The sequence below is a fragment of the Chelonia mydas genome, chromosome 2 (assembly GCF_015237465.2).
Source record: "Chelonia mydas isolate rCheMyd1 chromosome 2, rCheMyd1.pri.v2, whole genome shotgun sequence".
NCBI classification, from domain to species: domain Eukaryota; kingdom Metazoa; phylum Chordata; order Testudines; family Cheloniidae; genus Chelonia; species Chelonia mydas.
In genome coordinates, this window is record NC_057850.1 from 53,349,963 (window position 1) to 53,372,073 (window position 22,111).

A 22,111-nucleotide genomic window follows, 5' to 3' on the forward strand; every position below is an offset into this window, starting at 1 on the left:
GGTTAAAGTCTCTAAAAACCATAGATTAAATTCAGCCATGGAATAAGCTTGCAGTTACTATTTACTTTAATAGGAATTACATCTGCTTAGTCCAGGGTTGAATGTGATCAGGTAGGGTCCAGGACAGGAGGATAACGTTTCTTGCAGAAAATAAAGAACGGATAAATTATAGCAGCTGCTGACCTACCCATTTATAATCTCATTTAATCTCTGGGAACTCTCAACATAAATATCTTATACTATTTTATGTTTCTCCTCATCTTTTGACCTTGCCACTAGCTATTAATAAAAAATTGACTCTAGTCTCCCTAAATCAGACCCATTCTATCATCTTCTGAAACACACAGCTTTCTCAGTCCATGTCCTTTCTCTTCAGAATCCATATTTGCTAACCCTGTCCCTCATGATACATCTGTGGACAGCTCAGCCCTATCTTTTGTTTGCCAACTGGTCAATGTTCAACGCTTTAAACTCATACATCCTTCCTGACTACCCACACTGCTTTGTAAATTAATGGTTTCTGTGATCTCAAATCCCATTTGTAATTGTCTGGAGAGTGGCAAGTGATCTCCAAGGTATGCAAATAAAATATGTGTCAAGTCAACTCGGTCTATAAAAACAGTCTCTAGGGTATAAAAGCTTATATTATAACATTAATATTAAATTATAACAGAAGGCCCTGGGTAGCAGTTAGTGTCTCTTATATTAAGCTGTCCATGCTGCCTAGCATTTGGTCAAAAATCTAAAAAATGGTTACTAACCTTCCATAAGTGTTGTTCTTCAAGATGTGTTGCACATGTCCATTCCACTCTAGGTGTGGGTGTGTGTGGGTGTGTGTGTGTGTGTGTGGGTGTGCCCTGAATACAGTTGCTGAAAATTTTTCCCTCAGTGGTACCAGTTGGGGCAGCTCAAGTGCTCTCTGGTACGCCACGCTCATAGCACCGATATAAAGCTCCCAGCTGACCTCACACCTCCTTTCTGGAAACTCCAATGTCAAGGGCAGGAGGGTGGGTCATGATGCAACACATCATGAAGAAAAACAGTTATGGAATGTTAGTCACCATTTTCTTCTTCGAGTGATTGCACATATGCATTCCACTCAAAGTAACTCCCAAGCAGTTGAATAGGTGGAGGGATTGGAGTTCATGGTCACACTGACTGCAGGACAGCTCAACCAAATTTCCAATCATCTCTGGACTGCTGAGTGATGGCATAGTGGGAGGAGAATGTGTGCACCGATGACCAGGTCACTGCTTTACAAATATCCTGAATCTGCGCTAGGATTTGCGCTAGGTATGCTGCTGAAGAATTTTTCAAGTTTGTGGAATGAGCAGTCAGGGTAGTCAGAGGCAGAACACCCACTTGACTGTAACAAGTACAAATGCATGAAGCGATCCAGAACAGAATTGTCTGTGAAGAGACTGGGAGACTATTCATCCTGCCTGCTACCACTATGAACAAGCTGGATGGACTTTCTGAATGGTTTAGTCCTTTCTGTGTAGAAAGCTAGGGCTCATCTAATGCCCAGTGAGTGAAGGCACTGTTTCTTCCTATTTGCATGCGGCTTCGGGTAAAAGACAGGAAGATAGATTGCTTGATTGCTATGAAATTGCAAAACCACTTTCGGGAGGAAACTGGGGTGAGGATGTAACTGCACATTATTTTTAAAGGTCTGTAGAGAGGCTCTAGATGTGATGGCATGGAGCTCCGAGACTCTTCTGGCCAAAGTGATGGCCACACAGGCCTTGGCTATGGCTACACTATAGAGTTTTGTCAACACAAGTTATGTTGACATACAGCCACCATGATAATTAAACAGCTGTTGCATGTCCACACTATGCTCCTTGTGTCGGTGGAGCGCATCCACAACAGCAGCTCTTGCATTGACAGAGAGCAGTGCACTGTGGATAGCTATCTTACTGTGCAACTGGACGCAGGGTGCTTTTGGAAGTGTTTGCAATGCCTCATGGGGCAGGTACAGTGTCACATGATGAGGGTTTCTCAATCCCATCATTCCATGGGCATCCTACTAGATTGCCAGCTGCTTTTCAAGTGCCCTGGTAACCTGCAAACCAACCATCCCTGTCAGAAAGCATGGTTCCTGCACTGCTGTTCAGTATTGTGCTGTGCATTATGAACACAAGGCTACAAAAGGAGCCCAATGGGGGGTTATTCGGCTGGGGGATGCCTTGATGGAGCATATTAACAATGAGCCACAATAATGTGTGTTGCTGTAGTGTGCTGACCCTGGAATTGTTTGTTTGCACTGTGCTATGAACCTTGTAATGATTGCTGTGTGCGCCAAAAAGTAACAAATTTGAAACCACTTTTAAAAGTAGCACTCGATAATATGTCCAAACTGACATGGCTGAACACTAACACGAGAAGCCCACAGAACTGTGTACGTGTATCTGGGGGGGGTGGGAGGGGGGAGAGGGACGAGTGCGTGAGAGGGAGCATGTGTGTGTGTGTGAGTGAGAGAGAGAGTGTTGGGGAAGTGTGTGTGTTGGGGGAGAGTGAGTGTGTTGGCACGCTGTCTCTTTAAGTTCAGACAGCAGCTGGAAGCAACCAATCCTGAGGCAGAAGCTGGTGTACAGACAGCTGGTGTCCCCCTGTTTCCCCACCCCAGCTCAGTGGAGACCAGTACACCAGCAGAGGAATGGGGACACCCCGACATCAGCCCCTGCCTCACTCCCTGGCTCTGCACAGAAAAGCAGTCACTCTCCGCCCAGGCAGCACTTCGTCCTGCCTGCCTGCTGCTGCAGTCCTAGTGCTGGGGAGAGCAGGATTCCACATTAATGTTTTGATTCCGTGATTCCCTCCGAGTTCTCCCACAGCCTCTTTTTCCCCACAGACCAAGAGATCCACCCTCCCCTGTAGTCCAGGCAGGAGTGCGTTTGCTGCCAAGAGCCAGCATGCTCAGCTGGTTAGTAGCTATGTGAGTTCTCCATGCTGAACAGTTTCAAAATTTGAAAGGGGAGCTTTCAGAGGAGAGGGGTGCATGCCTGTGTAGCTGGATGCAAAGCAGCAGAGTTCAAAACAGTGAGCAGAGCGGTCATGGTGGGCATTGTGGGATACTTCCTGCAGGCCAGTTACGGTGACGTAACAAATGCAGCGTTTACACTGATGCTTTGTCAATCTAACTTTGCCATAAAAAGCTCTATGCCTCTCATCAAGTCAGCAAAGCAGGAGAGTTTTGTCGATGGAAGGAGCATCGTAGTGTGTACAGTCTACTGTTTTGTTGAGAAAAGCTGCCTTTTGCCGACAAAACTGTGTAGTGTAGACATGGCCTAAGAAAACAGCTTTTCAGGAGAGGTACCTTAAGAAGCACATTGCCCATGGTTTAAATGGAGGACCCATGAGCCTTAATAAGACCAAGTTCAGGTGCCAGGGAGGAACAGGCTCTCTTACTTGAGGGTAAAGCCTTTCTAGGTCCTTCAGGAATCGGATAGACATGTTATGTGGAAACAAGGACTGGTTATCCAACCAGGCTCAGAAGGCTAACATTGCTGCAAGGCGAACCTTGATAGAAGAGATAGCTGAGCCTTGCAGCTTCAGGTGTAATAGATACTTGAGAATTTCTTGTAAGGATGACTGCATGGGCGAGACCCCACGTTGGGATGCCCAGACAGAACACCACTTCCATTTTGAAAGGTAAGTAGCCCTGGTGGAGGCTTCCTATTACCGAGTAGGACCTGATGAACCTGCTCCAAGCAAGCCTGCTCTCTGGGATTTAATCATGGAGCTTCCACACTGTTAGGGAAGGGAGCTCAGGTTCACATGGAGCAGCCAACCGTGACCCTTAGACATCAGGTCTGGGTGTAATGGAAGTGGGAGTGGGGTCACTACTGAGAAGCCTAACAGAGTGGAGAACCAGTGTTGACAGGGCCATGCTAGGGCTATCAGAATGACCCAGTCTCAGTCCCGCTTGATCTTTAACAGTACTCCGTGCAAAAGCGGGATGGGAGGGAAAGCGTAGTAAAGGTGTTTTGTCCATGGTAGGAGAAAGGCATCCATGATAGACCCCAGACTGTGGCCATGTAGGGAGCAGAATTGATGACATTTTCCATTGTACTGAATTGCAAATTGGTCTATCTGGGGAATCCGCCACTGCTTGAAAACACCCCTCACCACATCTGGGCAAAGGGACCACACATGGTGACTGGAGGAAGTCCTGCTGAGGTGATCTGCCAGCTCATTTTGCACCTGCGACTAGAGCCATCGTCGAGTGAGGGCATATAAAAGGAACGCCTGCACAAACAGTGAGAGGATTCAACCACCTTGAGGGAGACAAGGACCCTATGGAGATACTGTGAGCGTAGTGTCCAGATGATGGCGGTTTGGGGAGTACACTGAGGCCAGCCATGTCTGGAGGGGCCTGAGGTATAACCTGGTATGTTGTACCACGTAAGTGCATGAAGCCATGTGCCCTAAAAGCCTCATTCAATTTTGGGCTGTTGTGATGGGATGACTTTTGAGGTGTGTTATCAGGAATGTGATTCACTGGAAACGTCCTTCTGGGAGGTAGGTACTGGCCTGAGTAGAGTCGAACATAACTCCAATAAATTCTATCCTCTGCACCAGAGTGAGGGTAGATTTCTCCCCATTTATAAGAAGGACTAGGGCCTTGAACGATGACTGGATGAGTTGAATGCTGGATGCTATCTGAGCCCTGGACCAGCCCTTGATTACCCAGTCATCTAGATAAGGGTAGACCTGTACCCCTAACATCCTCAGGAAGACTGCCACTACTGCCACACATTTTGTAAACACCAGTGGAGCTGCAGACGGGCCAAACAGGAGGATGATGAATTGGTAATGCGAGTGGTTCACTACAGATCTGAGGAACCTTCTGTGATCTTGGTACATCTAAATATGAAAAACTGTGTCTTAAATCGAGGGTAGTGTACCAGTCCTCGGGATCCAGGGAGGGAATAATGGATGCCAGGGTGACCATGTGGAACTTTATTTTCTTGAGATAGCTGTTAAGTTTGCGCAGGTCTAGAATTAGTGAGACCTCCCTTGGCTTTTGGGATTGGAAATAATGGGAGTAGAGCCTTATGGCATTCTAAGGAACCTCTTCCACAACTCCCACCCAAAGGAGAGATTGAACCTCTTGGACCAGAAGTTCTTCATGAGAGGGGTCCCTGGAGAAGGACGGGGACAAAGGGGAGGAAGGAGGAGTGGAAATAAGCTGGAGGGTATATCCCACTTCCACCATGCTCAATACCCAAAGGTCCATGGTGATACAAGGCCCTGCACTAAGGGTTTGTAAACAAAGGAGAAACAGAGCCTGGCATCATGGGAACTGGTACAGAGTCCTCGCGTGTCCCATCAAAACATCTGTTTAGAACCCCCTGGATGTCTGGGTGGGGCAGGCTTTGATATTGAGGTAGAAGGGGTGCTGGCCTATATCTAAAATCCCTGCTTCTTTTCTCTGTGGATCCTGCTGGACAGAATATCAAACAAGCTGTTGGGGCCTGTTGTGCTTCCTTGAAGTTGCTGGTGTACAAACCAAGTGTACTAACCAAGGGGACTTAAGGGTCTCCCTGGAGTCTTTTAACCCATGAAGTTTTACATCAGTCTGGTCTGAAAAACTCCCTCAAAAGGTAGGTGCTGAAAGGTTTGCTGGACCTCCTGCGGGAGACCTGAGGACTGAAGCCCTGAAGCCTGCACATAGCCACTGCCACAGCCAAGGTCCTGGCCACCGAGTCAGATGCATCCAAAGCAGCTTGCAAGAATGCCCTCGCTACTGATTTTCCCTCATCCACCAATGAAGAGAACTCTTGCCTGGCCTCTTGTGGGAGCAAGTCCTTGAACTTCTGCATGGAGTCCCACATGTTGAAATCATATCTGCCCAGCAGCACCTGCTGGTTTGTAATCCTGAGTTGTAACCCCCTAGTAGAATAAACTTTTCTACTAAATAAATCCAATTTTTTGGAGTCCTCTGCTTTTGGGGTTTCACTCTGATGACCTGTAGTTCTCTTTCACTGGCAGCGGATACTACCAGGGCTCCTGGGTGTACAAGAACTCATAACTCTAGGCAGGAAAAAAGTACTTTTGCTCACCCCTTTTTGAAATGGGAGGGATGCAGGAGTCTGCCCCAAGGCTTTAACAGGGTCCATAACGGCCTCATTGAGAGGCAGGGTCACCCTTGAAGTGCCCGCAACAGCTAAAATGTCAACTAAGCTGTGGGAGGATTCTTTCATTACCGCCACCTGGATGCCCAGATTTAAGGCCACCCTTTTCAACAACTCTTGGTGAGCCTTATAGTCATCTGGGGGTGTGTGACAGCTGCTTCTGAAACAGACTCATCAGGGGAGGAGGAGGTGGACAGCACCGGTTGTGGACACACTTCCTTGCTTTCGACCTGGCAGGATCCCATTGAGCTGTCTCCTGTAATTCTGTGCAAGGCTCAGTACATGAGTCCGGCCCGGTTGCAGTTGGATGGGATGGTGATGCCCTTCGTTCTGAGGCCACCGAATAGGAGCACCTAGAGTAAGCTCCGGAAACTGGGGCGAAACCCCATGGGTTCAAAAACAGCCACTGGACCACCATAGGTCCCCAATGATGACCTGACCATGCACTCAATGGTATCCCTGTGCCAGGTACATGGCAGGGTAGGAGTGTCTGGGGGAGAAGCAGGGATGACTCCTCGAACAAGAGGAGTAAGACTAGACCTCCGACTCAGAAGACAACGACTCTATCCAGTGACCATGGAGGTACAGATTCCACCAGTGCCAGAGACTGGGTGCCGTGGTGAAGACAGTACTGAAGGGCCTGGTACTGAACAATGACCAGAACCAATGGGTTCCTTCCTGATCACCGGCACTGATACAGCTGACTTTTGTACTGCCAGTCATACCGGAACCAACAGTGATAGAAGGTCTCTGGCAGCAGCAAATGCCTCTGGCATGGTTGGCACTGAGATAGTGTAGGTACCACACTATATCGCAAATGTAGACTCATCTGATACCAGACTCGATGGTGCCTGCATGGATGCCTGAGTCAACGATGCGGACTTCTACAATACTGAGACAGAGGAGTGCCCTGACTTAGGTTGCACTCTACTCTGATCCTCATGCCTGGCCGTCTTCAGTGCTGGAGATCGTCCCCTCTTGACTAGCTATTTTTTGTGCCTTTTCCTAGGCACTGTGGAGGGTGAATGGTGCTGGGACTCTAATACAGTAGGAACAGCGTTCCTTACCAATGACGAGGCATTCTGTGCAGCCAGATTGGCCTGGCTCAGATGGAGGTCTCAGTGCCGCCTCCATGAGCAAAAAACTCAGCCTGGTTTCCCGGTCCTTCTTTGTGCAAGGCTTGAAGTCTCTGCAGATCTGGCAGCAGTCCTCCTTGTGAGATTCTCCCTGGCACTTCAGGCAGATTGAGTGCAGATCACTCAGCCTTGTTGCAGAAAGAGCGGGCTTGAAGCCTGATGACCAAGGCATGCCTTGGCACCGGGTAATGAACAAAAACTCCATTAACTCAGTAAGTTACAAACTTATACTAAAACTGACTAAAACTATTTAGAAATAACTGACTGTGTACAAATACACAAAAGACAAGACCACAGAGAGCTTGCCAAAGCAAGGATAACAGTTCTAGCAACTGTCACAGGCGATAAGAAGGAACTGATGGGGTGCAGGATCAGCTGGGTGCTTTATGCCAGCGCTATAAGGGCGCGGCACCAGAAGGCATTTGAGCTGCTGTGGTGGATACCACTGAGGGAGAATTTTCTGATGACTGTGCTCAGGGTCTGCACACACTTAGAGTGGAATGCACATGTGCAATCACTCAAAGAAGAACTATAAAGATTAAAATGAAAAGATTAATTTATCCTATTGTAAAGATTCCACATATATTTAAGTAAAATCAGTTGCTATTGAAGTCTATCACCATGGCAGCTAAAATGGCTAGATAGGATGCAACAAATAATCAAAGACAACTTTCAGAGGAAGGAAATTATTTGGGGAGGTTTGTGGTGAAGAACCTATATCTGAGCAGGCCCACCTAGGATCCAGTAAAAATGGAAAGGGTATGTGAGTACAAAATACTCAAAATGTTGTAGGGTTTTATGTGTTTGTCTGGACTTTGGGTGGTGGGTTGTTTTCTTTGGTTGGTTGGTTGGGATTTTTTGCATCAAACAGTTTTTCAATTAAACTTAAAGCGAAACAAAAACAAAACCTTTCTACCTTGCTCATTCAGTTTTAGAGTATGCTGGGTCAAGACAAGAATCATATCTTCATCTGTGACTAGATCCATTGGAACTAAGACTTAAAGCTAGGTGTTGGCAGTGTATTGATGGCCCTGGAGCCTGTAGCACTTAACTAATTGTCCAAGAAGTCTCATATAAATGTTGAAAAGGGATGAAGTCAGGATCGATTCTTGTGCAATTCTAAAAGTGAAGACTCTTGGGAGGAAGAGGAGTTGCCCGTCACAACTCTCTGACATCTATATAAGAAAAACAGATAATGTAGTTTATCTTTAATAGCTCGGGAACTGAATGCAAGTCTATGGCACTCATCATTTGATTATATAATGAACTGCAGATATACCCAACATACTATCAGGACTGAAATTTTCCCTCTATCCATTGCCACAAGGAGGGCATCCATGTAACAGAATAGTCTCAGTGCCTTTTCCTCATCTGAAGCATCACTGTAAAGTCTCTAGTATACGGACACTGACTAAAATGATGCACTTCTCAGAAGCCTCAACTAAGAAAAGTGAACAGAGGAAGGCAGGAGAAATGTGGAATTTCCATTGTTATTTTGTCACAACCTTAAATGTTATTTTGAAGCATTTTTTCTATTAAGTTTATTCCTTTTAAAACAGTACTATATTAAAGAACTAGATTGGAAAGAGAAATAAAGCCCATCATTTATTATTTTCATTTTCACTTCTGTTTTCTCCATTTCAACAAATTGAAAGTGGTTCCCAAGAATGTCAGTTGTAAAAACAAAAATCAAACAACATTCTTTTTACATAATTATTTCTTTTTTTAAAATACTGGTTTCAATCCAAGTTGAACTTTTAATGGTCAAGCTATAAACTTATTAATGACAGTGCTGAAATGTGGGCATTGCTATAGAAAATCCTGTCTAAAGCAGAAAAGCACAAGTGGCAATATGGTAACACAACAAGATAGTTAGATATATGAAACACAGACTCAAAGACAAAGAGAAGAAAGTAAAGATATGGACAGCGAACAGGAAACAATCTTTTATACTACAGCCAAGTTGATGTGAGAGTCCCATGTGATCAACCCAGGCATTAGTGCTTTGTAAAAGCATGTAATGACTCCAAGTTGCTCCCCTCAAGGGGTGAAACTGACCTGAGACTGGTTATCATTGCTGCCACAATTCTGGTAAAATGAGCTTTAATTTAATCCTCAAGTGACAATCCCAAGAAACACACAAAGACAACTAGAGTATTTTAAAATAATTCTTCAGAACTCTAACAGACCTAATATGTTGGTATCAAAAGGAAAAAGAAATGTAGGGCCTTTTCAAGGGTTTATATCTATTCAAAGTAGAAATCAAGACATTTTGTTAAATCCACTTTGTGAAGCATGGCCTCTCCAATACTAGAAGGAAAGATAGGAAAGTCCACTGATGAAATGATTGACTGATGCGACACTCAGACACAACCTTAAAAAAAAGCCAACCTCTAAGTACACATACCATCTGATCTTTATCAGACCTAATGAAGGGTAGATCACTAACTATTCCTACTAGATAAGTTTGTGTTAGGACAATTTCTTAAACAGAAGTTGTGATGGCCCTCATGATTTAAAAAGCTCTCTGTGCTCTAACAAGGACAGAGTTCATAATCCATAACTGAGGAAAATGTTCTTTAATTATTTTTTCCTTTAATACATAACACTTATAGATCCATAAATCTAAACAAAAACTCTCACCAAATTAGAGTTAAGGTTACTAAAGTAATTCACACAGCCCTAATGCAAAATGTATAACTAACATTAAAAAGACCAGAATGACCTGTTTACACTGTTACCTAATTTCTGTCATCCTTACAGTGCATATATTCAGTTAACTTCAGTGTTGATGTGAAAAATCACCTTAGACATTCACAAAGAAAGTGTCTTGACTTTGACTCACAAGCCATATTTAAGAATACTTCAACACAAATAAGTCTTAATTATGTAATTAGAAGGGTATAGAGAGTTTGTAAGCACATTACACATCATCTACATCTACAGGCCTAGAAGTTCACATAGAAAACCTTGTGTACCTGGTATATACGTTATAATATACCTGTGTTTTCCCCAGTGTCAAGCTAGGTGTGCAGGAAGGGCATTCCACTGTTACTCACCTCCTAGTGTGCACAACAGAGCTCCTCTCCTTCCAGCCTTAAGGAGGACTATGGCTCTCCTCCTGGCTCTTACTCAGGTTTGCAAGAGTGTGAAGGTTCCCTACTTCATTCCTTTGGAAGTGTACACATGAGCTTATGTTTCCAACCTAATGAGATAATTAGCAGTGTAGTTAGCAGCTCCACTTTTTATTCCTCTCTCAGAAGAAAAGACATTTGAAATTTTAGATGCCAGAGTTTGAACATCTAAAATGTTAGATGAAAGTATCTGAAAAACAAGTTAGTATTCTTTGGCTTTTATGATGCTATTAAAATCAGTTTTGAAGAAAAATGGTAATAAAAATTATTTTAAAAAGTTTGTCAAACTAAATCTTCTCCCATAAATTTCAATACTTAAAAAGAAGGCATTAGAGGGTTGTGAAAAAATGTTAGACACCAGCCATAAATGTTTTAAAAGTAACTATTTTAGCTTTCTGGTGTTCTTAAATTGCTGATTATATTTATATTAAGGTTGCAAATTTCCAAAATATTAAATTTCTCCCTAACAGTGGGGTAACTTGGCTATGATCATTGGTTGTTTTTATGCCTAACAAAGTGGAGCTTTAAGTCCTTTTTAACTAAAAACCTGAATGTAACCTTAAAAATTTAATTACTACCAACACATAGTGTTAGGTATAAAAAGTAAAAAAATGTTGGTGTTGTTTAATATGTTTAATTAGGTATTTTAATAATGTATTTCTGAAGTAATTGTAAGTAAATCACTGGCTTCAATAGAATTTAATATGGAGTATATGAACTATGACCCCTGGACTCCACCTTTGTAAGCAAACTTCTTTACAACTTAGACAATGGAGTTCTCTGGCTCAAACCGGACTGAACCAGCTTTTCCCGCCAGAGCCAACCCCCAACATTCTATTCCCTCAAAACTTTTCCCGCCTTAGAGAATATATAAGATCTTGCTCAGCGCCTGCGCGGTGCTGCCCATTCCAGTGGCAGCGCATGCATGGTCAGGTCTGCCCAACTCTCCAAAGCTAGAGAGAAGAGTACCATTTATCCCGCAGCAAGGTTGAGAAAGGAACGGCCTGTCATCACTGTCCCCGCCACAGCAAACTGAATCCATTTTACCTGTGGAGGGTCCTGCTTTCCTGGTGTCCATAATCCCAGAGGGTCTCCCTGCCTGCGACGAAATCCAGCAGTCGTCGGGACTCCACAGCTGTCCTCCTCAAAGGCTTCCAATTAGCTGGAGAGTAGAAGGTCCTGGGCCTCGCGTCTGTGCATAGTGTCCACTGCGTCTAAATCGTAAGAAAGGTTTCTGTATTGAGGCTTCATTTATTGTTTTTCTGACTGCCAAGGGAGGTTTTGTGGGTCTGAGCTTCAAGCTGCTAGAGCCAGTCACGGAATCACTGTACAGTTAAGTTTGTGTTTCATCCCCCACCGCCGTTTTCCCAGTTACCTTTACTCTTAATCACTTACCTTTGTTTGCACCATATTACCTTGTCTTTTCTTCATTTTTATTACATCATACAGGGAGGGAGGGACACCCTTATTGTAAGCTAAATCCACCGGCGACAGTTATGGAAGGGAGTCGAGTCTGTCCTTCTGAGAAAAGGGTCTTTCCTTTTATCTCCCCTCTACCATTTCTAAGTTTTCCTTTCTGAAGCGTTGCTTTATTCCCCTTGAGGTAACAATAGTAAGCAACAAATACAGATCTATTTTAAGAAGAATGATATATTAACACACCTTTAATAAGTTGCTAAATACAAAAAAATCTTGTGTAAGAAAATAAACTAGACCTCAAGTGTCTTTTTAATTCCCTTTCTACTGAACACTTTGGGACCAGCATCCACTCATTCTCAAAACTAATCCATGTCTGAACTAAAAAAGTGTATTGGTTCGTGTGATCAATTAATGTAGATTACAAAAACTATTCATGGGACTCTTAAGCAATATCAAGAACTTCTGTACAAGAGACTTCTAAAAAAGGTTCATGCATCAATCCTTAGTCCACACAGCCTTTGCTTTAGCAATAATTTGTTTTATGTTGTAACAACATATACTTTTTGGTACATCACTACGTGATCCAAAATATATATATTGTCAAATCATAAATTAGGGTGTAAACTGTTTATTTAAAATAGGGATTGAAGTCAAGCTTAGTACCTCATACATAACACAAATTCTAACTATGCTCCTTTGTGTAGATTCACCAAAGGAGACTTCCCTCAGAGAGAGCCAGGTTCTGCTTTTCTCTGCTCGTTGTGCTCCACGTAAAGTAAATGACCATCCATCCAAATATAATTTTATTAATAATAAAGATAATTTTATAAAGATAAATCAGGTTTTCTCACCTTCCATTTTGTTAATGGAGAACTTCACCACTGCCCACCACCCAAAACAACCATTTGCAATGTTTCTCTCTTGCCACATAACCTCAGAGGGTATGTCTACACTGCAGCTCAGACAAACCTCTCAGCTCAGGTAGACATACATGCTAGTGGGGGCTCATGTCAGCACACTAAATATAGCTCTGCTGACATTGTGGCACCTGCAGAGGCTCAGGCTAGCCCATTGATCCAAGTTCAAGGGGCTAGGGTAGGCCTGAGCTTGGGTGGCTGTTCTGAGCCTCTACCAGTCCCACAACATTCACACTGCTATTTTTAGCTCACTTACTTGAGTTCCTCTAGCATAACTCTGTCTACCCAAGCTGAGAGGCTCAGTCTCAGCTGCAGCATAAACATACCCAGACCAAGACATATGCCAAGAAATCATCGTATTTGGATCTGGCTGGTAATTGCATGGAAAGCCATAAAAAAAGTTGCATGCCCTGCAATAAGTGTGTGATTAATGACTGGATTAGTGTCCCAGCATATAACAGACTGCAGCATAGATGAGTAACATTCATTTGATCTTTAGGTTGCAGAATAATTAATAACGGCGACTGTATAACCTATCCTGAAGGACGATCCCTCACTCTCACAGACCTTGGGAGACAGGCCAGTCCTCACTTACAGACAGCCCCCCAACCTGAAGCAAATAACCACCAGCAACGACACACCACACAACAAAAACACCAACCCAGGAACCAAACCCTGCAACAAACCCCGGCGCCAACTCTGTCCACATATCTATTCAAGGGACACCATCATTGGATCTAACCACATCAGCCACACCATCAGGGGCTCGTTCACCTGCATATCTACCAATGGGATATATGCCATCATGTGCCAGCAATGACCCTCTGCCATGTACATTGGCCAAACCAGACAGTCTCTACGCAGAAGAATAAATGGACAGCAATCTGACATCAGGAATTATAATGTTCAAAAACCAGTAGGAGAACACTTCAATCTCCCTGGTCACTCAATACCAGACCTAAAAGTGGCAATTCTTCAACAAAAAAACTTCAAAAAACAGACTCCAACTTGAAACTGCAGAACTGGAATTAATTTGCAAACTGGACATCATCAAATTAGGCCTGAATAAAGACTGGGAGTGGTTGGGTCATTACAAAACCTTTCCCCATACTAATTTTCCCCTACTATTACTCACACCTTCTTGTCAACTGTTTGAAATGGGCCACTCTCATTACCACTACAAAAGTGATTTTTCCTCCCTTGGTATCCTACTGTTAATTGAATTGTCTCATTAGACTGACCTCCCACTTGGTAAGGCAACTCCCATCTTTTCATGTGCTGTGTATTTATACCTGCTACTGTATTTTCCACTCCATGCATCTGATGAAGTGGGTTCTAGCCCACGAAAGCTTATGCCCAAATAAATTTGTTAGTCTCTAAGGTGCCACAAGGACTCCTCGTTGTTTCTAATTGGGGAGTACTGCATATAGCCGGAGGATCCTTCCCAGATAACAGAGACTCAGCACCGGGCCACAAGCCATCATTGCAACTGCATTACAGCCTGGCCCAGAGACCTCACCACCAGCAGTGTCTACAACCGGGGAGTCCTGCCAATAGCAGGGGACCAGTCTCAGAAAGCAGGGACTCAGCATCAGGCTGAAACCATGCATCAGACCTTGAGTGTGTTTAGTTTGTAGGGGGTTTTTTTATAATCTTGTTCACTTGCCACTCATGCACGGCTCTCATGATACCACTCTTCTGCACCATAACATCTGTCCTTCTCCTACTGCCTCTCTTTCCCCATTGGATTCATCTCCCATTAATGGTTACACATACTCGTCTACAGTTCACACTGCCTCTACTTGCTCCTTATCCCCTGTCCACCCTGATCTCCTCCCTCCTCCAACCAGCACAAATCAAGGTCCCACATCCGCAGGCTCATCCTCACCTCTGATAACATTTGCCCCAACCCTGGCCCTCCTTCAGGTCTCACCTCCTACACCCAACCCTGCCATCACTACTGCTACTCTCAAGCCACCATTCCTAACCTTACACTCATTCCCCTTCTTTATTCCTCCCTGCTCCCCTTCTCTTGCTGTCTCCATTTCAAAAAAAGATCACAGCCATTTATAACCTATTCATCTCATTCCCAACAGGTCCTGGCTCTGAGGGAGACCTGGATACCTTCGTCTGACTTTGCCTCTTCAGTTGCCCTCTTTTACAGAAACCTCTTCTTCTCTCATGCTCCCTGCACTGGATCAGACTATGGTGAGGGTGTTAGGCTTCTTTTCTCCTGAATAACACAAGCCATCGAACTTCCCCAAAATAATTCCTAAAACAGATCTTCCCCAAAATAATTCCTAAAACATGACCCTTGGTAAACTGTTCCAATGGTTAATTACCCTCACAGATAAAAATTAACACTCTCTTACTAGTCTACATTTGTCTAGCTTCAACTTCCAGCCTTTGGATCATGTTATAACTTTCTCTGCTAGACAAGACTACAGAGTCCATTATTAAATATTTGTTCTTTGGGAAGGTACTTATAGATTGTAATCAAGTCACCCCTTAAACTGCTCTTTATTAAGCTAAATAGTTGGAGCTCTATGAGTCTATCACTTTAAGGCATGTTTTCTAATCCTTTATACATTTTCCTGGCTCTTCTTTGAAACTTCTCCAATTTAGGAATATCCTTCTTGAACTGGGCACACCAAGACAGGACACAGAATTCCAGCAGTGGTCAAACCAGTGCCAAATACAGAGGTAAAATAACCTCTCTACTCCTGCTTGACACTCCCATTTATGCATTCAAAGATTGCATTAGCCCTTCTGGCCACAGTGTCGCTCTAGAAGTTCTGGTTCAGCTGATTATCCACCACAACCACCAAATCTTTTTCAGTCACTGTTTCCCAGGATAAAGTCCCCCATCCTGTAAGTATGGTGTATATTCTTTGTTCCTAGATGTATGCATTTACACTGAACCATCTTAACATATATTGTTTGTTTGCACGCAGTTTTCCAAGTGAACCAGATCATTCTGAATCAGTAATCTTCTTCATTATTTATTACTCACCCCCAATTACTGTGTCATCTGAATACTTTATCAGTGATGATTTTATGTTATCTCCCAAGTCATTGACAAAAATGCTAAATAGCATAGGACCAAGAACCGATCCTGGAGGGACCCCACTGGAAACACACCTGCTCAATGATAATTCCCCATTTACAATTACATTTTGAGACCTATAAGTTAGACATCTTTTAAGACATTTAATAGATGCTATGTTCGTTTTATATTGTTCTAGTTTTTTTAATCAAAATGTTGTGTGGTACCAAATCAAATGCCTTAGTCTAAGCTTATTACATCAACATTATTGCCTTTATCAACCAAACTTGTAGTCTCATCAAAAAAAGGTATTATGTATGTATGTTAGTTAGTATGATCGAATTTATTTTTCATAAACCCATGTTGATTGGTATTAATTATACTACCCTCCTTTAATTTTTTATAAATCGAGTACCATATCAGCTGCACCGTAATCTTGCCCAGATTGATCTCAGACTGAAAGGCCTATAATTACCCAGGGCTTCCCACTTACCCTTTTTAAATATTGGCACAACATTAGCTTTCTTCCAATATTCTGGAACTTTCCTAGTGTTCCAAGACTTCTTAAAAGTAAACATTAATGTTTCAATAGGCTACTCAGCCAGCACTTGGATGTATGTTATCCAGACTTGCTGATTTAAAAATATCTAACATTAGTAAAAAGAAAAGGAGTACTTGTGGCACCTTAGAGACTAACCAATTTATTTGAGCATAAGTACTCCTTTTCTTTTTGCGAATACAGACTAACACGGCTGTTACTCTGAAACCTAACATTAGTGGCTGATCTTAAACATCCTTTTGAGATACTAGTGGAATGGAAAGAAAGTTATGGTATGAAATGACTACATCATCTGTTTTTTTCCCCAAATACAGATCAGAAATATTTATTAAACATTTCTGCCTTTTCTTTATTATTGTCATCAATTCTACCATCTCCATCTACTAATGGACCAATACCATTGTTAGGATTATTTTTGTTCCTAATATATTTTAAAAAATCCTTCTTATTGTCCTTAACTCTGCTGGCCATAGATTTCTCTTTGCATCCCTTTGCTTCCCTTATCAATTTTCTACAATTCCTAGCTTTTGATTTATATACATTACTATCAGCTTCCCCATTCTTTCAATTATCATACATATGTGTGTTTTACATCTGCCTTCACTTCCCCTCTAAACCTGGCCTGTTTTTTAACCAATATTGCCTTCTTCCTCGATGGTGGCTTTTTGGGTAAAATGTTCTTAAACAATTCCCAATTATCATTCACATTTTTCTGATTAAATTCGTCCTCCTAGTTGATTTGGCTTATAATTCTTTTGATTTTTGTGAAACTGGCCCTTTTAAAGCACCTAGTAGGTGTATTACTGGTCTGTACTTTACTCTGTTTGCACATACAAATGTAATCAAATCATAATCACTTGTACCTAAGCTATCATTAATTTTTAATTCTGTGATCAGTTCAGAGGACTCTGTCCTTGGTCCCCTTCTCTCCTCTCTCTAACACCTTATCTTCAGACAATCTCATCCACAAACACAAATTCAACTACCACCTCTGTACTGGTGACTCACAGACCTATTTCTCATGTCCAGACCTATCTGCTTCTGTCCAAACTAAAATCTTGCCCCTCCCTCCCCCCCAGACATCTTCTCATTGATGTCTAACCGTCAGCTAAAGCTTAAGACCTCTGCTTTAGATATGTTAATTTTCCTCCCACGCCCAGCTCTCCCCTCACCTCCTTTCTCAATCACTGTGGACAACACCACGATCCTATCTGTCACTTAGGCCAGTTACCTGGAAGTCGTCTTTGACTTGCACCTTTCTCTTAGTGCTCACATGCAGGCTATGTCTAAATCTTGCCAACTTTTTCAGCATAAAATCTCTAAAATACAGCCTTTCCTATCCATCCACACAGTTCAAACTCGCATCCAGGCTCTCATCATCTCACATCTCAATGTCCTTTTCACTGGTCTTGACAACTACAACTGTGCCCAGATCATATCTATTTGGAATGCAAAGATCACTCTCTAGCTTGTCTCTTTGACCACATCACTGCTCTCTTTGAATTCCTCCACTGACTCCCCTCTTCTCTATCACATCAAACATAAGCCATCTGTCTTCACCTTCAAGGCCTTTCACAGCCTATCATTCACTATCAAAATGTCAACCCTTGCCTCTGACTAGCCAATATAGCCTCCATCGCCCACTTATTAAATTTTCAACCTAATACCTTGGTGCTTTCTCCCATGCTCCCTGTCATGGGAGGAGCTCTCTGTAAACATCTGCAAAACTACCTCATTATCCTCCTTCAAATCTCTCCTTTGCCATGATACATACAAAAAAAACTTAACAATGGTTAGACTACTGGTGTGCTGACACCACGACCTATCATGCTAATGTATGTTGTCTCACTGTTTCCTTATATTCCACTTTTTTTGGTCTGTAGCCATCTGCTGTCTCTTGTCTTAAATTTAGATTGTAAGCTCTTCAGGGAAGGGACCATATTTTTTATTCTTTTTATTCTATGTATGTACAGCAGCTAGCACAATGGGGTCCTTGTCCATTCCTTCCCATGCACTATGGTAACAAATAATACCTAAATAAATAACAGCAACAAATGCAGCACAGATGAGTAACATTCAGCTGCTCTTTACTTAAGATTCTAGAATACACCATTAATAGTTTCTTCAACCTTCAATTTCCTTCGAAGAAAACTCTACTGCAGGAGGTCGACTGTGGTAGATTAGCTTGATGTTCCATTTTGGAGCCACTTCTCTAGTGCAATGGTTCTCTACCTTCTATGTAACAAGACCTCAAGTAAGAACAGAAAAAAGGTTTAAGACACTCCTTCCATCTAGCCATAAAGAAAGGAGGGTGATTCAACCTCCTAAAACCTGTTTGTAAGCCTCTAGGTTGAGAACCTGTGCCTAACTATAAAAAGATTGTGAAAATAATTATTAAATTAAAACAAATTATACCTTACAAATATTTGATTTAAATATACTATTTTCTAATATTTCCATGGCAATGGATGTTTGTCAACTTACTTCCTACAGACACTTGTCTTGCCTGAGAATAAAAACTGTGATGGAAAAAAATTCTTTCACTTTTAGTTCAAAGGAAAAAAAAATCAGTCTAATTTTGACTGTCTTAGATAAGAGCCAAGATTTGGTAGGTATGTAGTTTTGTTTTAAATTAACTTTTTTTTGCTTATTTTATGGCCAAATTGGAGTCTAATGCTTTACACATTAGGACCGACACATCTCCATTCCTCCCCAAGTGTCACTGTAAAGTGATTTTCCTTTTCTGTCTCTCAAGTGGTGATGGAAGAGAGGTTTCACTGACAATCAGAGTATAGAGTTAAAAGGTAAGACTTACAGTTTTACCAACAGAAACAGTTAAAGAAATTAATTAATATAAATACTGAAACCTGTTAACCTATTTTCATTACTCCTCCCTGCAAAATTAAATCTTATTTTCTAAGAAACACTGGAATCAGCTCCCTTTTTATTCTGACATAGGAAACCTCTCCCCTAAAGACCTCTCCTCTCCAGAAAGGGAAGGAAAAAAGTCAGGGAGCATACACAACATAAAGTATATATGTTCGTATTTTCCTCACAAACCTTTATAAGTGATGGAGGTACCATCACCTATAGTTGAGGTTGCCCAGTATTTCCCATTATAAGACCCTATTTTCAGTTGCTTATAAAACTTTGCTAAGCTTTAACTATTTGAGCTAAAATTTTCCATGCCATGTGTCTGCTTCAGGTTATTTATTAATTTTTAATTTCAGCAAAAATGATTCAGCTGTTTTTGAGAGAGATGGTAAAGAAAAATGTGTTGTTTTGCCCATGTTAAAAAAAATTGTACAATCATTTCACCGTAGAGAAGCTCTATAGCCCCCATGCTTTGGAGCAGGGGTATGGCATTTCACTCCTGGAGTCAGGAGTGTACCTTTTGCCAAGTTATGAACCTCTGCAAATCTCAGTTTGCATATGTTCAGTACACACTTGTTAGAGTTAGGCAGCAAAATTCTCTGAAAATTCCATCTCTACTGGGCATGCTCCAGCCCAGGGCTGCAGGGGCTGAATATGACTTTTCCTGCTATTGCTCCTCCTGGCAGCTGAGGGACTACTGTGTTACTAGGTGAGAAGCAGGTAAGCCAAGTGCCATCTCTGACAAAGGTTGCAGGCATCAACTAAGAACTGGCTAACTCACAGCTGGACGCCAGACCCAGCTCACTTTTGTGTTAGTATAATTCAAAGTAGATATTAAAAATATATTAAAATGTGTTTAGTGTTTAAATTTCAGGAAAAACTGATGGGATGTTGCATTCACTGTTTTCTCTTATCTGTACCCTGTTATAATGAAATAGCAAACATTAGCATTGTATTTACCCCTGTAACTAAGTAAACCATCAAATGAGAAAGTTCTTAATTTGCGTTACACAAGGCTTATAACAGGAAAGTGCTAATTCCTGTGCATGGAAAGCCAAATGGTCACTGTGTGTGAGAGCAAAGATCAAATTCTCTAAATGCATTCCTCTCTCCTCATCAGGAGAGAAGGTACCCACTTGGGGGCCATCCTGTCAGCTTGGTTTCTGTGAGAAAAAGCTATACATATGGACACAAGGAAAAATCCTGTTTGGACTGTTTGGATTCTAACAGGGCAGAATAACTGCATGAGAAGATAGAGATCCCCAGAGTTACACTGGGTAGCCCTAAAAGACTTTTGGGAAACTGGCAGATTACTACATCTCTGGTACCTTTTGAAATAACATAGTGTGACTCACTTGTACATATATTTTTACCTGCTTTAACCTCTCAATAGCTCTCATTTCTTTTTCTTAGCTAATAAACCTTTAATTAGTTTACTATACTATTGGCTACCAGCATTGTCTTTGGTGTGAGATCTAGGATGCAAATTGACCTGGGGGAGTGACTGGTCTCCTGGCTCTGATTATTTTGTCGTTTTTGGTGTAAGTGACCATTTATCACATAAACCAGCTTGTCTGGATGGCAAGATAGACTGGAGTGTCTAGTGGCTGGCTCACATACAAGATGACAATCTAGTGCTTCTATACGTTAATAGAGAATGTATTGTGGTTGCCGGGACATGGCAGGCGTAAGCCTGCCCATAGCTAAAAGCCCTCCCCCTTAACTGCAGGGGAGAGGTGGACCCAGTACGTGGTTTTCCCCAAGTGGATACTGAAGACAAAAATAAAAACCTGGGATAGGAACGAAGGTCATAAAGTGAAAATTAGGAAACTGGAAGCAGAAACCGTGCACAGAACCCCCCACAGCACCCACTGCTCCTTAAAGGCATCTAAGGAGTCAGTGGACACTGCCAAGGCAAACTCTGCAAGGAGACTTGATTGAACAAGGCAATTGAAATAGGTCCCACAGCCCCAGAGTACCACCTCCCTATCCAGCTTCCTCCTCTTTGTGTGATGGTTGGCCATCTTGGCCAATGCCAGGAGGAGGCTGATGAGGAGGTCTCACAACTTTGTAGAGCCAAGGATGGGGTGTGCGCGAAAATCAGCAGGTGTGAGGAGAAGTGCAGCCAGTAAGAGGTTCTGAAGGAGTCAAAAAAGGGGTTGCAACCTGGTACATTCTATGTAGATGTGTCCCAATCGCTGCAGAAAGGACAGGTGTTAATAGGAGTAACTGAAGTGGCAGAGGTTTGTGCTGTGAATCTAAAGTTTCAAACCTTGCTGATGAATCACGTGGGAGCTAATATTGTTCCACATGACGGAATTTGTTTTTTTCAGTTTGCTTTTTTTAAAAGCTAAGAAATTACATAAAAATCTATATAATATGGGTTTAAATTATTATTTTCTGTTGAACTAAAATATTTTCTGAGTAGTTCACTTCACTTCATGCCTTCAGATGCTTCTAAAACATCACCTACCTAGAAGTGTGAGGCTCACAAACAGACAGATTAGTTGATTGAATTTCCTTATCAACCTGTAATTCAACAAGGAACTGTATTTTTCATAAAAGCCAGTAAAAATGTATTCTTTCAAAACAATAGTGTTAAAACAGGCTCTAGTCCTAATCGTCTCCAGTTTGTACAGCTACACAAAAAAATCTAAAGACAATTAGTGACTAACAGCTTCTCCCCTACCTGGGAAAATTGATCTTCTTTCTACACCTTCTTCACTACTAAACGATCAACAATATCATGATTAGACCCTTTTTTCTCTGGGATTCTACATCACAATGATTCTACTGAGGAAAAATGACAGTTCCAACTCCTCCAACAACCTCTTCAGTCAAACACAGAGCTCTTATTTACTAAGAATAAACAGAAAAATTGTGATC

At 42.1% G+C, this 22,111-nt stretch overlaps 1 long non-coding RNA gene across 2 annotated transcripts in view; it reads right to left on the reverse strand.

The window, feature by feature from the left end:
• Nucleotides 1-22,111, reverse strand: part of LOC119565576 — a 53,104-nt gene that overhangs the window by 10,500 nt on the left and 20,493 nt on the right. For both annotated transcript variants that reach the window (XR_006288478.1, XR_006288479.1), the window contains 2 exons: nt 11,458-12,007; nt 10,336-10,481 (listed from right to left, as the gene is read on the reverse strand). This is a non-coding gene — a long non-coding RNA (uncharacterized LOC119565576). The remainder of the gene's footprint in view (nt 1-10,335; nt 10,482-11,457; nt 12,008-22,111) is intronic.